Source organism: Neofelis nebulosa, chromosome 1 (assembly GCF_028018385.1).
Source record: "Neofelis nebulosa isolate mNeoNeb1 chromosome 1, mNeoNeb1.pri, whole genome shotgun sequence".
NCBI lineage: Eukaryota > Metazoa > Chordata > Mammalia > Carnivora > Felidae > Neofelis > Neofelis nebulosa.
This window is the reverse complement of record NC_080782.1, coordinates 7,757,358-7,773,143: the sequence shown is the minus strand read 5'-3', so window position 1 is coordinate 7,773,143 and position 15,786 is coordinate 7,757,358. Positions and strand designations below refer to the sequence as shown.

General features: G+C 43.6%; 1 long non-coding RNA gene across 2 annotated transcripts in view; it reads left to right on the top strand.

The window, feature by feature from the left end:
• The window catches only part of LOC131503821 (uncharacterized), an 85,383-nt gene extending 69,900 nt beyond the window's left edge, over positions 1-15,483 (top strand). For both annotated transcript variants that reach the window (XR_009257631.1, XR_009257629.1), the window contains exon 2: positions 14,698-15,483. This is a non-coding gene — a long non-coding RNA (uncharacterized LOC131503821). The remainder of the gene's footprint in view (positions 1-14,697) is intronic.
• The last annotated feature ends 303 nt before the right edge of the window (positions 15,484-15,786 follow it).

The window sequence follows — 15,786 nt, the reverse complement described above, 5'->3', positions numbered from 1 at the left end:
GAAAGAGATCCCTAGATAAAAGGTAGAGAAACCAGCTCAACTTTTAACGTGAAGCTGGAGAGCAAAAATTTGCAATTTGAAGTTGCCAAGGTGGGCAGAACGGGAGAAACCGAGGTCTTGGAAATATGCATGGCCTGGAGAGGGAAGTCCAACTTTGGTGGTTTTTTTCCCCCTTTAAGGTATTCACCTGATTCTTAAGCTATACTGGGCTGGATGCTAAGGAGCTGAGTAGAAAGCTCCTGAAAACAGGAGGTTTGAGAAGTCTCAAGGTTTCCAGGAGACAAAAAATGGAGGTCAGGACTTGCCAAGGAGGAGAGGTCCTAGTACACAGTAGGTGTCCCAAGCTTCTACTTGGAACCCACGGGAAGCTGTATCCCAGGAGCAGAGATGAACCAGAGACAGACAGGGATTTATAAAAACTGCAGCCTTGCCTCAAATCAGTCTAATGTCTAGTTGGGTTGAGGTGGTCGGCTTCAACATAGACTGCCTACCAGAATATAGGAAAAACTTTCCTGGAGGAAGGTAATGTGCTCTAGAGCTTTTGCAAGTTTTATTAGATAACGTCTGACTTTCAAGAAAAAATTACCAGACATATCAAGAAACAGCGTCAAGGGAAAAAAGACAATAGAAGCGTACCCACAGATGATAGAGTTTCCGCACATGTACATTAAAATACCTATGCTTGGGGGAGCCTGGTGGCTTGATCAGTTAAGCGTCCAACTCTTGATTTCGACTCAGGTCATGATCTCGCAGTTCGTGGGTTTGAGCCCCGTGTTGGGCTCTGCGCTGACAGGGTGGAGCCTGCTTGCGATTCTCTCTCTCTCCGTCCCCCCAGCCCCTCCCCTGCTGGCTCTCTCTCTCCCCCTCTCTCTGAAAATAAATAAATAAACATTTTAAAATAAAATAAAATAGGGGCTCCTGGGTGGCTTGGTCGGTTGAACATCCGACTTCAGCTCAGGTCATGATCTCACGGTCCGTGAGGTCAAGCCCCACGTTGGGCTCTGTGCTGACAGCTCAGAGCCTAGAGCCTGCTTCCGATTCTGTGTCTCCCTCTCTCTGCCATTCCCCTGATTTTACTCTCTCTCAAAAATAAATAAACATTAAAATAAAGTAAAATGAAATAAAAGTCAATGTGAAATAAAGACATTTTTAAATAAATATAAACAGAGATTTTGTAACTAACAGAACTTCACTGCTAGTGAAATTCGAAAGCGAGTTCTTCAGGTAAAAAAAAAAAAGAATACCATCGGGGGGAAAATACAGTAAGAGAGGATAAGCAGTAGAGGCAGTGGAAATAAATGAATACTGACTATACAAAATAATAACGATGTCTTGGGATTTAAAGTAAGTGTAGAATATATAGAGTTAAAATGCATGACAATAATTATTCAAAGACATTAAGGGGCAAATGGAGTTCACGTGTTGGAACAGTATTTCGATGGTGGCAAAAATCGTAATTCATGTTAGAGTTGAAAAGGTCAAGGGTGCATGCTCTAATCTTTAGACTCACGACTAAAAGATGGCAGGATGATGTATAACTAAAACCAGATGGGAAAGGACAAATGAGAAAAACAGGGTGAATACTCGTGCCGTTCATTCAGTGGTGAACTCTGGAAAGTTTAAGAAGAGCGGTAAACTTGCTGGTTGGATAAATTCGGGAGGATCTCAGAAGAGATGTGAGAGCTGGAGGTAAATTCTTCTGGAGGCATCCGCTTCCCAGGTAAAGTTGAAGAGGAGTGAGGAATATTCCATTTGCGCAGGTCAGTCCTTAGTTTATCTCACATTCTCTGCTGCTGGAATTGAAGTGATGAACGAAATAGGTAGCAGATCCCCACGAGGGAATCGGATGCGGGAAATACGTGGCAGTAAGCGTGATGGTCCAAAGCTTTCACGGCATAGTCGTCTTGTTTGCTGATAATCTTGGTCCATTCAAAGGTGAACTGACCCGGGTCTGGCCTGATAGGGGCTGAATGTCATAGCACATAATATATCACGTAAAATATTCTATATTAAAATGGCCAAGATATAAATGCTTAATTGTGAAATATTGGAAAGCAAGAATAGTGCTTGTGATTTTAAGGATATAATCACCTGTAATGAACTCCTTTTTTTTTTTTTTTTTTTTTTTTTTTTTTTTTTTTTTTTAGATAGGTGTATCTTTACTCCCTCTGACACTACTTTACATAAAAAAGCTACTCATCCGTGGTGGTTCAGCCTCACAAAATGCTCAATACCTCTGATGTTAAGCCTGTAAAGAATTTTGCTCATTCATTCTTTATTGACAGCCGAAATCGAGCTTTGAGTAATTTTACATTTATTGGGTTCCTCAAGCACAATTTGTCGTGTTTCAATGTAGAAAAACACCCTCCCCGTTGTGAGATCGTCGAGGGTGCTGTGATAGTAATTTCAAGGAGTTTCATCACCTCACTGAAAGCTTGTCTTCTTTATTTTGTCTTAAAAAAAAAAAAAGAGTAATGGAACAGATTTCATTCACTTAGGACATCTGCTTGGATTTATAAAAGATTAAGGCTGGTCTTCAGTGTATTTCATTGTTTGGTAAATCAGGACGTCATTTCATTGCCGGTGTTATGTGTGAATTCTTATCCCTTGCTTTCTCATAGCAGCTAGAATGTCAGCAACCTGGGGGTTCAGCCTCGATTATGCATGTACGTGCTAGGTTTCCATCAATCCCTCCCACATTTGTCACTGCCTTTCTGCTGCCGTGACAAGGCCTGGTTTTGCCGATCTGCTCAGATTCCACAGCCCCCGTGGCCCTGGTGCCTGTACCGCTGGACAGCGGTTGGTGACCCAGACCCATGTGGCGGGCCTGAGCTCAGAAGTTCAGTGTAACACGTTGTGTCTGTGCACAGGCTTCTGGAATCAGGCCCCCGGCCTGCACTTACATATCCAGTAAGTCCAGGTCTGAAACCCGAGCCTCCCAAGCTCCCACCGTGGACTGCTGGGTTAGCCCGTGGCCGATGTTTAAATGCACAGCAGAGAAAACGCTGAAGGTCAGTGTTCTCTATGTGAATCATTTCCAGCTCTGCAGATGACCTCGAGGGACCGAGCTTCCTTCACAATGAGATCATCGCACCTTCTTTTCTCATCCTGAAATATTCATATCAGAGAGGCCCTTTCCTGGGCTTGCTTTTTGACGTGATGCAGAGGAGAGCAAGGCTCTCAGAATGAAACTCTCACTCGGCATTAAAGCTCCCAGCACCTCTGACTGATTCCGTCTTGGGAACTGTGGATGGGAAAATCAGGGGTGCATGTCAGTGGTGACCCCACGTTGCTGAGGAACAGGAATCTCTGCATCCCGAGGTGTCATTTTGCATCACTTATGCATGACTGTCACAGCTGTAGGTGATGGTTGTTGCCTTTTCTTTGCATATTTGGGGTGAAAAGACAAGCCATGGCTCGAGAGATGTCTCTGCTGGCACGAGGGGTGGGCTTCTCTGGGGACATTTAGATTAGTGTTGCATCTACAGTTTCAGAGGAATATTCCATTCTCTTCTCCAACTTCCTGTGCTCCCACACACGCTCGGTCCTTCTCAGAATCACGCTCTGGGGAAGAAGAGGGAGCCACTGACGCTCCTGGAGAAGAACAAGGATGGAGTGAAGATACTGAGTGTGGGTGTGCCAGAGCAGAGCCCCCCCACCCCAAGCTGCCTGGGCACTTTGACAGATTTCTGGACCCCATTCCAGATGGAGAGGATTAGAAGCCCAGAGAGCTGTGCCCTGGGATCTGTGCTCTTTCAAAGCTCCCTTAAGTGATTCTGATCATCCTCCTGACGGCCACACCTTTCCTGGGCCACTTGTCCCTGCGTCGTCACCCATCAACTTGACTGAGATGCTCACCAAGCATAACCAGGGCTTGGCCTGTGGTGTGACCCGACTGAGGAAGCAAGGCTGGGACTCAGAGATGTCAGAGAAAAAGGGAAACCACGGGAGAGACACAGACTCTTCTCAACAGCAAGCAGATGATCTAGTCATTCGTTCGGCACCTATTTACTGTGCACCTACTGTATACACCAGGTGCCTTTTGAGATGCTGGGGCACAGTAGTCAACAAGACAGACAAGATCCCTGCTCTCTAGGACAATACGATCGGGGAGATAGGTAATAAGCCAGACAAATACAGGGCTGTTCTGCGAGTCTGGAATTTTGTTTTGTTCACGTACGTCGTCCCTGCATTAGAGCAATGCCTAGTTCATCGAAGGCCACTGCCAAATGAAGGAAGAAGGTATTTCAGATAGAGATAATATCATGGAGGAAAACAGAACAAGGAGGGAGGCTAGGGGTCTGGGGTGAAGGAGGGTAAGAGGAGCCAGGCTCGTAGGTGCAGCTCCCGGGCAGGTGCTGACCTTGGAAACTGGGTGACGAGCTGCCTCTCCAGTATGGCTACCATGGGCCCTGTTAGATGGATCAAGGATAGGTCTAGGGTGCCACTCATCTATTTCCTCGCAAGGGATACTCTGGTCAATTAGCCACCACCTAAGATTTCTGTGGGAATCAAACATTCTGATGATCACCTTATCCTTGCTGCCCAGATGTTCACCTGGCTTGTAGGTAAGTGCTGTCACTTCTGCTGTTCTGGGATTCCATCATGTCCATCCCAGTCACCACAGGCCCAGTCTCTGGCCTTCAGAGAATAGCCACCAGAGAACTTTATTTTTAAGTGTTTATATTTGAGACAGAGAAAGAGAAAGCGTGGGAGGCACAGAGAGAAGGAGATAGAACCTGAAGCCGGCTCGGGGCTCTGAGCTCCGAGCTGTCGGCACAGGGCCCGATGTAGAACTTGAACTCACGAGCAGTGAGATTGTGACCTGAGCCGAAGTCGGATGCTTAACCCACTGAGCCTCCCATGTGCCCCGATAAGTGCGCCATCACCTGGAAAGTTACCTGACTCTGTTTAATATGCAGTCTATGGGGAGCAAAGAATATTTTTTGCCGACAAGTTCCCAGCATCCGATGATAATACAAAGCGGAGGTTCTCAGCTGGGGGAAGTTTTGCCCCACAGGGAACATAGGGGAACATGTGTCTGGAGACAGTGGTTTGTCACAGCTTGGGGGTGGGCAAGCTAGAGGCATCTAGTGGGTAGAGGTCAGGGATGTTGTTGAACATCCTACAGTGCTCAGGACAGCCTTTCACAACACAAATTATCCAGCCCCAGTTGTCAACAGTGCTGAGGTTGGGAAGCTCAGTATAAAGGGATTTAAGGGAGACAATTTATTCAATGATGAAGCTCCAAATGACACACACAACTGGCTTTTGCTGGGCTCTGATGATGAATTTATTCTAGATTCAGTTTGCATTAACATCCACTGGGTTCCTACTGGATGACCCATCCTGCACAATCTTCCTACATCATGAGCTTCTTTCTATAAAAAAGAACCCTAGGGGCAGCTGGGTGGCTCCGTCAGTTGAGCGTCCGACTTCGGCTCAGGTCATGATCTCACAGTTTGTGGGTTCGAGCCCCGCGTCGGGCTCCGTGCTGACAGCTCACAGCCTGGAACCTGCTTTGGATTCTGTGCCTCCGTCTCTCTCTGCCTTTTCCCCACTCCCACTCTATGGCTCTCTCTCTCAAAAATAAAGAAACATTAAAAAAAAATAAAAAATAAATAAAAAAGAACCTGAATTGAGAGAGGGTCTTGCCCAATTTCAGGGTGTCAGCGAGTGGGGGAGCAAGGATTTGAACTCAGAATCTTTGCTCCTGAGACGTGACTCAGTAGGGAATGGCTGTCATGGTGGTACCCTGGGTCCTTCCTCACAGGGCAGTGCTCCCCATTCACAAAGCCTCCTCTGGGCTCGAGGTCTGGGTCTAGGATGTCGTTCAGGATGTTAACATCCTTCTGAGAATTCGTGCTGAATTCTTTTCTTTCAAAATTGGCTGTTAGAGATTGAATGGGGGACAGCCAGCAATTATTCCCTTCCTTCTTTGGCCTCTGTTCCCTGGTCTGATTGAGAGGGACAAAAGAAAACCATTCTATAGGCGTGGAGTGCCAGCACATTGCTGGGAATGGTTCTTAGATTAGCCACATGACACGGGATGAATGCTGAATGGGCCTTTTCGAGGCGTTTCTCACGTGAGGCCCTGTCTGCTCCTTGCATTTCGAGAGTGTGGTGACCGAGGGGCTCCTCCTGGCCACGGCCAAAGCTCTGGGAGGCCCCAGCTTGGCCAGACTCTGGGGCCCCAGACCATCACAAATTCCTGTGCGCACATGTTTCTCCTTTAGCGAACCGAGTGTGGCCCAGCGCTGCTCTTCGCTGGCTCCTTGGAACTTGCAACTACTTTGGGAAAGGAAACTTTTCATATCCTTTGGCATTTACGAGCCCTGGGAAGCCGGGCAGATGTTTTTCCGAGCTGCAGTCCTGCCCCTCGGAGCAGGCGGGCAATCAATGCCTAACCTGTTGCCAGGCAGCTCAGGCATCATGAAAGCGACTTAATCTCCAACGATTAAACATTAAGTGCTTTCTAACATTTAAACGTTAGGCTCGTTTTATGATTGTGAAAGCAGCAGTAAAGCAAGGGGGAGAGAAGTTTACTGCTTCTTAACTTGAGCAGCAAATTGAATTTCTATCGATGAGGAGAAATGCTTCTCCCTCTGGATGGAGAAGATGGGCAGAGGTTTGTGGGTTTCGAAAAAAGATACAGTAATAACGTTTATAGAGATGAAACTGTCAACACTACCCCTAATACTGCAGATTAATTTTGACAGTCGTGTTTATAATGCAGGGGAGAGAGGGATCGCCTGAGTCCCTGGGGAGTGTCTAGAGCTGAAACTAGGAAAATACAAGTATTTGCTGTGGTTGCTCTGCTGTATTTAATCTGGAGGTATTTCTTTCTCATGGTACAAACTTTCATCCGTATGTGTGAACACATTAGCATAGGTAACTGTGTACTCCGGGCATATTTTTATATCTGTTTCAACGGACGCACACACTCGTCTGGAAATGCACGTGTCACGCGAACAGCTAGCATCTGGAGTTTCTTGGCGTGCCAGGCACTGTTAGGTTGCAGGACTTTGTATGTGGCGACCCAACCAGGACTGACGTGACCCTCGGAGACAGGCCATCTGGGGCTCCGGTTCCCGATAAAGGAAGTGGGAGCCGGAGGTGGAGGTGGAAATGTGGTCCAGGCGGGACTTGAACCCTGGCGGCCCGGCTCCTGGGTCTGCTCTCCGAGTGCCTTCACCTGGGCCAGGCTCGGTGCGCATCCTTCTTTCTCCATGTGAGGAGACTCCGTGCTCCTCCAGATTTGTGGGCGCCGGCTGAGGGGCCTTGAACGCAGACGTGGTAGAGATTAGGGGAGACGGTAGGGACCCAGGTAGTCTTCACTCTGAGCAGAGCAGTCAGCAGCCAGGAATCACTCGCTTGAGATGCCCTCTTTTGCTGCTTGCTTGGGGCCAAGTTCGCCAGTCAACCTTGGGGCTGAGGCTCAAAGGTTGTCTTCACAGCAGGGAGTTTAGCGCTATAGCCAAAGGCCTGCCTCGAAGGATCTCAATTCTTGATCTCCAAGGAAGGATATACATCTCACATATTAATTTATTTGGTTCTGTTAAACAATGTCCGACCTACCAAAGCAGCAATTTCAGAGAGGGCAGCCGTATCTAGTTGAATTCGATCCCCACATTGGGCTCTGTGCTGACAGCTTGGAGCCTGGAGCCTGCTTCAGATTCTGTGTCTCCCTCTCTCTCTGCCCCTTCCCACTTGTGCTCTGTCTCTCTTTCTCTAAAAAATACAAATAAACACTAAAAAAAAAAAAACCCCAGAGATAACTAAAAATTTCCTTGCTTTCTATCTCTGATAACAGAGATCCTATGAGCTCTTTCATAATATGTCAGAATTTTCCTTGGAAAGTTCTTAAAGAAGGACCTAGAGAAACTTTTCAGAGAAGGGTAACAAATGTAATTAAAGAGTTGATTTGGTAAGACTGTGAAGAAAAGGTTTAAGGAACAAGAATTATTTTGCCTTGGCAGAGAAAAGACAAGAAGTTGATAGTAATTTTAAGATGTAAAAAAGACGTATCTGGTAAGAAGGTTATGTGTTCTTTAAAGTTAATGCGTTGTGATTTGGGGAAAAAATACAATATGCTCATTAGAAAGAAGTATAAATTGCCAAGGAATTCACACCCACAAAAGCAAAAACAAAACAAAACAAAAACCCTCAAAATCATCTTGCAATCGTTCATTGGATTTTCTTCTGGTATCTATTGTTCTCTAGTTTAAAAAAGTCTAACCAGTGTTGTGTGTTATACAAGTCAGTTATCTTGTTATTTTTAATTTATATTAAAATAAGCATTTCTAAATGTTATCATTTTTGTTAACGTTTTTATAGCTTCATATTACTGTTTTGTGAGATTATTCCATAGCTTATACAGCTATGTAATCTTTTGCTTCTCGTCATAACGCCATAGAAAACATCTTGCATAACACTTTGCTCTCTATTTTCACTATTTCCCCGTAACAAAATACTATTTCTGAGCTTCCTGCACCCCTGGAAATGCACATGTTGGTGTTTGTCGATAATATCGTCCAATTGCCTTTCAGAATTCTGTCTAGCTGCGTTCCCAACGGCACTATGTGTCCTGTCTCGTCCGTGTGCTCTGCAGCTGTTATAATTATATAATTTGATATTAGATTTTAATTATATAATTATGCTGTAATTAGAGGCTAATTTGGTACAGAAAACTATTACTTGCTTCAATTCTTTCTCTTTCTCTCTGTCTCTGTCTCTCTCTCTCTCTCACACACACACACACACACACACACGCGCACGCGAATACTTTTCCATATGCTTGTTAATAAGGTTTGTTTCTTCTTTTTGTAAATGTCTCTTCATGACCTTGGTCCATTTTTTGTTGAAGTCTTAGTGATTATGACCAATTACCAGATGAACTTAGATTTTTCCAAGGACATGAAAGCATAGCATGATTAAAAAAGAAAATCCGCAGGCATTGGAATGTGTTGGAAAGACTAATACCTCTGAGCGAATGCAGTCTCAGGAAAAATGCCACAGATTGAGTGAGTCGGTCTGCTTTTCTACATCTGTGTTCAACTCTGTTAAATAGGCATCAAATGAGATTATCTTTATGACCATGAAAATATGCTCTTGGAGAAGAAAGAGGAAAGAGACCTCAGAGCTGGTGTCCTGTTTTTTAGAGGCACCAGAGCAATGACTCTTACTTTGGTGTCAGACTGGCACTTCCAGATCCCTTGCAGCAAGTTTTATGCAAAAGAATTTTCCAGAAAAAAAATTCAGTAGTTTGATATTTATACTTGTGTCTTGCCTACCTCTGTCATCTATCTGTCTATCTATCTATCTATCTATCTATCTATCTATCTATCTATCTATCATCTAGCTATCCATCTAGCTATACATCTATTATCTATCTATCTACTATCTATCTGTCTATCTATCTATCTATCTATCTATCATCTATCCATCTAGATAGCTAGCTATACATATATCTGTCTATCATCTATCATCATCATCTATCATCATCTATGATCATCAATCTAATCTCCTTCTGTGTTTACTCAAGAACTCTTTCAGCAGACCTAGTGCACTTAACAGTCACTTCCCTCCACAGGCAAAACTGTAGGTGGTCTACGTAATACCCTTGTACCTTCATACCCGTTGCTCAGGTAAGCCCCCTATCTCTGTTTCCTCTTCTGAGCCCCCTTTTTCCTGCTGGTGTGCTGCCTCTGGTTTTGACTTACACTTCAACTACACCTCTCCGTCCTGAATCTCTGAAGAGCATCTTGCCCTTCCAATGGTTAGTTGGACCATTCTGGAAGGGCAGGTACAGTTCCCTGCCACTCCTGGGCCCATAGCTTGACACTGAGATCTGGTAGAACCAGGTTTCTGTCTTTTCAGCAGAGCACAGAGGCAGGAATTAGTGGTGGACATTTTTCTCCCTTGCAACTGAAAACAGAAAGAGAAATATACCTGGATTCTAATTTCAACTATCAGTGAAATTAATTCTTCATCGGGGTGCCTGGGTGGCTCAGTCAGTTAAGCAGCCGACTTTGGCTCGGGTCATGATCTCTCGGTCCGTGAGTTCGAGCCCCACGTCAGGCTCTGTGCTGACAGCTCAGAGCCTGGAGCCTGTTTCGGATTCTGCGTCTCCCTCTCTCTGACCCTCCCCCGTTCATGCTCTGTCTCTCTCTGTCTCAAAAATAAATAAACGTTAAAAAAAAATTAAAAAAAAAAGAAAATTCTTCATCTAAAGGAGATTTTAGGGGCACATGGGTGGCTCAGTCGGTTAAGGTCTTGGCTTCAGCTCAGGTGAATCTGATGATTCGTGAGATTGAGCCCAGTGTCAGGCTCTTTGCTGACAGTGCAGAGCCTGCTTGGGATTCTCCCTGCCTCCCTCTCTCTCTGCCACTCACTTGTTCTGTCTCTCAAAATAAATAAATGAATGTTAAAAACAAGAGGAGATTTTTATTTTGAATCACATTAATGATTTTGGAGGATGAGAACTTTCCTTGTCTGTGGTTGTAAACAGAGGATAGAGGAAATATTCTCAGAGGAACAGCCAGGTGGTATCTCTGGGTCCCTTCCCCATTCCACGATTCTTATCTCTCTGATACTCACTTGCCATGGCATGATGAAGGTGTATTTTTTGTTTTCAGTAAAAACTATTAGACCTCTGGATTAATAAAACAAGTGATGGTGAGGTTAAAATTGTAATGCTTTTGATTATTCAAAAGTTTCTATCTCACATCTTTTGCAGAAATTTTAGCCTCTGGCTAAACAATCAGTACTTTGCAGTAATTTTTTCCCCTTAGCAGTAGATAGCCTTATATTTTCTGGCTTACCTTCCAACATAAATCCATTTATTTCAAGGTCTTAACCCAGCTGAGGCTCTTTATCAATTGCTAATTATCACTCACACTATGCAGAAACACATTTCCTCTGTATTCATGACATAGCACTTCTGTAATCTCAGCCTCACAGTGAATGTTCCAACAGAGAAAGACCTGTATCCCAGGCGGGCATAATAAAACTATTCTCCACTAACCTGAGGTAAAATAAAAGGCTATGCCTTTTTGGGGGTCTTGTTGTTATTACGAGTGATGTTTCAAGGCTGAAGCATCATTTCTCTGATTTACAGCAGATTTGGAATAGGAGCGTATGATAAAACATTATCTATAGCATTTAATTAAGAATGGACAGCTGTTTATAGTGGTCTGGAATCCAACTGTCTCATTCAGAATGAGTTACCCCCACTTATCTCTATATGACTCTCCAAGTTAGGAAATCACATGTGTTTTAGCTTCAAGCACATAAGAATGAGGATGTGAATCAAATCAAATGAAAAGCAATTGATTAATCAAATGCAAAGTAACCAATCTTAAAGATAGATTCTGTTTGGAGACTATCTTGTTATCCATGGATGACCTTAGTAATACTTATAGCTATTGTTAGTAAGAGCTTATATTATGTCAGTGCATTGAGTTGGTGCTTTCGGAGCATTTAACATTATACTGACAATGTGTAATTCCTAGGCATCCAGTTGTAGTCATTGAGATGGGGCCTAAAGACCCGGCAGAGGGACGGGGCCAGGACAAGTGGATGGGCTGGGACGCCGTGTGGCAGGTGGGAGTGAGAGCAGGCCCTGGAGTTGGGTAAGAGAGGAGGTGACAGCAGAAGGGAAGTCTGATGGCTGGGCCATCAGGTGGGTGCAGTGTCTGACACCGAGAAGACTGGGGGACAGATGGAGGGGGACAGGATGATGAACTCAAAATGCTATGTGCTCTATGTCCAATGTGTGTGGGATGTGTAATGGAGATAGCCTGTGAGCAGGTGGATGTGTGTGTTGTGGGCTCAGGAGTTAGGTCACGGGTAAAGCTATAGAATTTAGATTTGCTAATATGCAGGTGAAGATTAAAGGCAGGAGAGTGGATTAAATTGTCCAGGGAGAGACATGAGCACGGGCGATCATAGAGAACACTGGTGTTTAAGAGACAGTGAGAAGAGAGACTTCAAACGAGCCTGAATATCAGGTGCAGGAAAGTCAAGGGGTGTGTTCCATGGATATGAAAAAAAGAATGTTTCCAAAAGCAGGGAAAAGCCTAGAGAACAGGGTGGGTTAAGGCTAACACGTGTCCCTTAATAAAACACAATTTTAAGTATGTTTTAAGGCGAAAAATGGTTTAAAAGAGGTGCTAACTTATCTTTAATATGTATTAAATGAAAATTCTGCTAACTAGTAAAGTTAACTTTGCCAGGATAAGAGATACTCTTATATCTTGTGCACACATTTGTAAAAACAGTGGAAGGATGAACAAGAAATCAATGAAATAGTTACCTACTAATACATTTCAGTGTGTTCCTTTTGCATTGTTTTAGCTTCTGACTCATATAGGTATTAGTAATTTTAAAGCAAATTGAAACAGATGCAATTGTATGTCAGATTGGTGACATGACAGAGAAAGGATTATTTCAAGTGACTTTAATATGCGTACTAGATCATTTTTTTAACATTTTTTATTTATTTTTGAGAGAGAGAGAGAGAAAGAGAGAGAGACAAGGCACAAGCAGGGGAGGGGCAGAGAGAGAGGGAGACACAGAATCCGAAGCAGGCTCCAGGCTGTGAGCTGTCAGCACAGAGCCCGACATGGGGCTCGAGCCCATGAACCATGAGCTCATGACCTGAGCTGAAGTCGAATGCTCAACCAACTGAGCCACTCAGACACCCCTAAATGTAAATCTTTAATATGATGCCTCTAAAGAAAAAGAATCATAAAAATCATAAACTGCTATTACTGGTTTTATTATCAATGATATTAGCATCATGATTTAAAAATTATTTTATAAATATTATCGGATAAAGCTAAGAACACTATAATAGTAAAATTAAATAGAAAGCATGTTACATCTTCATTATTTTATTGTTTTTGAATTTATTATTGAAGTACAGTTGACATACAGTGAGTGTTATTTTAGTTTCAGGTGTGCAACATAGTGATTTGATAATTACATACCTTATGCAGTGTTCATCATGATAAGTGTGGTCACCATCTGTCACTATACAACGCTATTGCAGTATTATTGACTATATTCCCTGTGCTGTACTTTCCGTGTCCATTAAAAAAATTTTTTTTAATTTATCTATTTATTTTGAGACAAAGACAACATGAGCAGGGGAGGGGCAGAGAGAGGGGGAGAGAGAGAAACCCAAGCAGGCTCTGTGCTGCCAGCACAGAACCCTGTGCGGGGCTCAAAACCCATGAAACCACGAGATCATGACCTGAGCTGAAACCAAGAGTCCAACACTTAACTGACTGAGCCACCCAGGCATCCCCCGTGTTCATTTTTAAAGTACATTTTCTATTTCTGACCCTTGAGATGGCCTAGAAACATTATCACCTCAGCAGCAGTGAGCACCCCTCCTAACCAGCTCTTGCCCTTTAACACCACTCACCTCCATGAGTAATCGTGGCTCCTTAGAGAAATGGCTTATTTCAGGCCAGGAAAGGTATGAGCTGGGGCTGGAACTGCTCATGATTCCAGAAAGCGAGGAAGGGTTCTCAGATTAGTGGACAAAAAGGGCATAGAATTCAGCTCAGAAGTGCTCCCATTGGCCAAAGTCATAACAGCTTGACCGTGAAAATGATTTTAGTTGATTTCTACAGAATGCCATTAATCTCCAAAAACACTTTTATAGGAGTGGGTGGGAAAAGTCTTGCTTCTGTATAAAAAGTACAGCTACATGCACAGGACACAAACAGGTACTCAGCACACTTGGAGTTTTCAAATTTCACGAGGAGGGGAGATTAGGGAGAAAAATGTCAAAAATGTCTAAAACGGCTCCCTATCATCAACGGGGATGCTGATAAAAATACGAAAACACATTAGGAGGCAGTGTGACTTCTCCTGAGAAGCTGCCTCTTCTCAGAAAGTTTACACTCCCACCAACAGAGGGAGTCTCCCTTCCTTTCTATAGGTCCTCTAATCTAGAAAGATGGAAACTCTGTCTTGTTCACTTTTTTCTTTTCTTTTGTTAGTGATGTTTTATAGTTTTGGTTTTTTGTTAAATACACATCCTGTACTGTTCCCCTTCTGTGTTTCCAAGTTCGGATTTTTGAGGGGTGGAGAGGGTGCTTTCATTTTGAGAGATGAGTCTGGTCTGGGCTTACTCATCACTGTGTGATTTACGTAAATAGTGTTTCCCTGCCCTGTCATTTTCATTTTGCGTGGAATCTTGAGTCTCTTGCCATCCTACTCAGCCATCTCCTGTTTATTATCAGGCTCTGGTTTTCTCATCTCAGGTCAGTTTTGCCTTCTGGATATTCTGCAGGTGTTTCCAAATAGCCAGACCTTCTTTAATCCTACTGAAGATGCCAAAAAAAAAAAAAAATAACAATAATAATTGCAAGGTGTGTCTGTCTAATGCAGAAGAGTCATCAAAGATCTGTTCATCTATTGGTGTTTCTAGATTTGAAATAGTGTTTTCATTAATACTTACCATCAAACAAAGAAGCACCTGTTCCAACACAGTGTTTACGAGGAGAGAAGGCAAGGCGGGTGGGTGTGCCTGAGACTTCTCTGCCCTCTTGTGAGATGAATGGATTCCTCCTCTAGTCCACAGATGTACAGGGGTCCTGCTAGGATTCCCAGGTTCTAAGTCTTTCACCTAATGTGCATCTGTTCTCCCGTGAGACACCCTCCCTTGTTGTTTTCTTATAGTCAGACCCAATGAAGTACAAGAAAAGCTACCATTCTCGGCCAGTGCTGCTGTCAGGACTCCCTGTCTCCGCCCATAAAGCTTACTCCTGAGACATCATCAACCAGAAACCACCAAGATTCTGCTGCCTTCCTTCCTGCCAAGTTATTGCCTGGATTTGGATTTCTGTGTAAATGTAAGTTGACAGTGGCAGAGAGTGTAATGTTGGTGGTAAGTAAAGCAACATCTCCCAGTGCATCCAGAGTGGGCAGTTGGTCTGTTTCTCAGTCTAAGATCTTAGTGCTTTGAGTTTTTGTGCTTTGTGTATGTTGGAGAGAGAAGGTGGAAGAGGCTAGACACTGTTTCAAACTGAAAATGATTATGGAATCTTGGTAACCAACCTCTGCAATGATTGTATATTACTTTATTAAATTGATGTCCCATAGTTGACTTAACGACTTTCCTATTGTTGATCATTTAATGTGTTTCCAAATACTTGCTATTACGATTGACCTTGAACAACACAGGTTTGAACTGAAGGGGTTCACTTATGCGTTGTTGTTGTTTTCTTAAATAAGTACGACACAGTATTGTAAATGTATTTTCTCTGATTTTCTGTTTTATTGTTCAAGGGTGAACTGTATTATCAATAATTCTACAACAAACATCTTTGTGCGTAAGACTTTTTCTTGGCTGTAAACACAGGTTCTACATATGGTAGCAATGTCTTGTCCAACAGTTTCTGGTTCTCCTTTTTCCATAGAAATTTAGATCCCATGTCTGTCTAGAATAGAGACGGTATCTACCAATCTTGCTTTCTAGTGACTTAGTTTCCAAGTGATTAAGTTCTGGCCAATGGAACGTGAGTGGAAGGGTAGTGCGCAAACTCAGTGAAGTTTCTGTAAAGGGAGGGCTTATCTGCCTCTTCTCTTCCATTCCTCCAGTTTCTGTCTGGGATGTGATGGTTGGAGCTCCAGTTCTGCCTTACACCATGAGGTTTAGTGATGGCAAAGTGGTGACGTGCAACAAGCGGGGTCCCTCTGGTTCCATCGCGCTCACTTGTATGACAGTGCTGGGCTGCTTACATGAGAACAAATAACTTTCTATCTTGT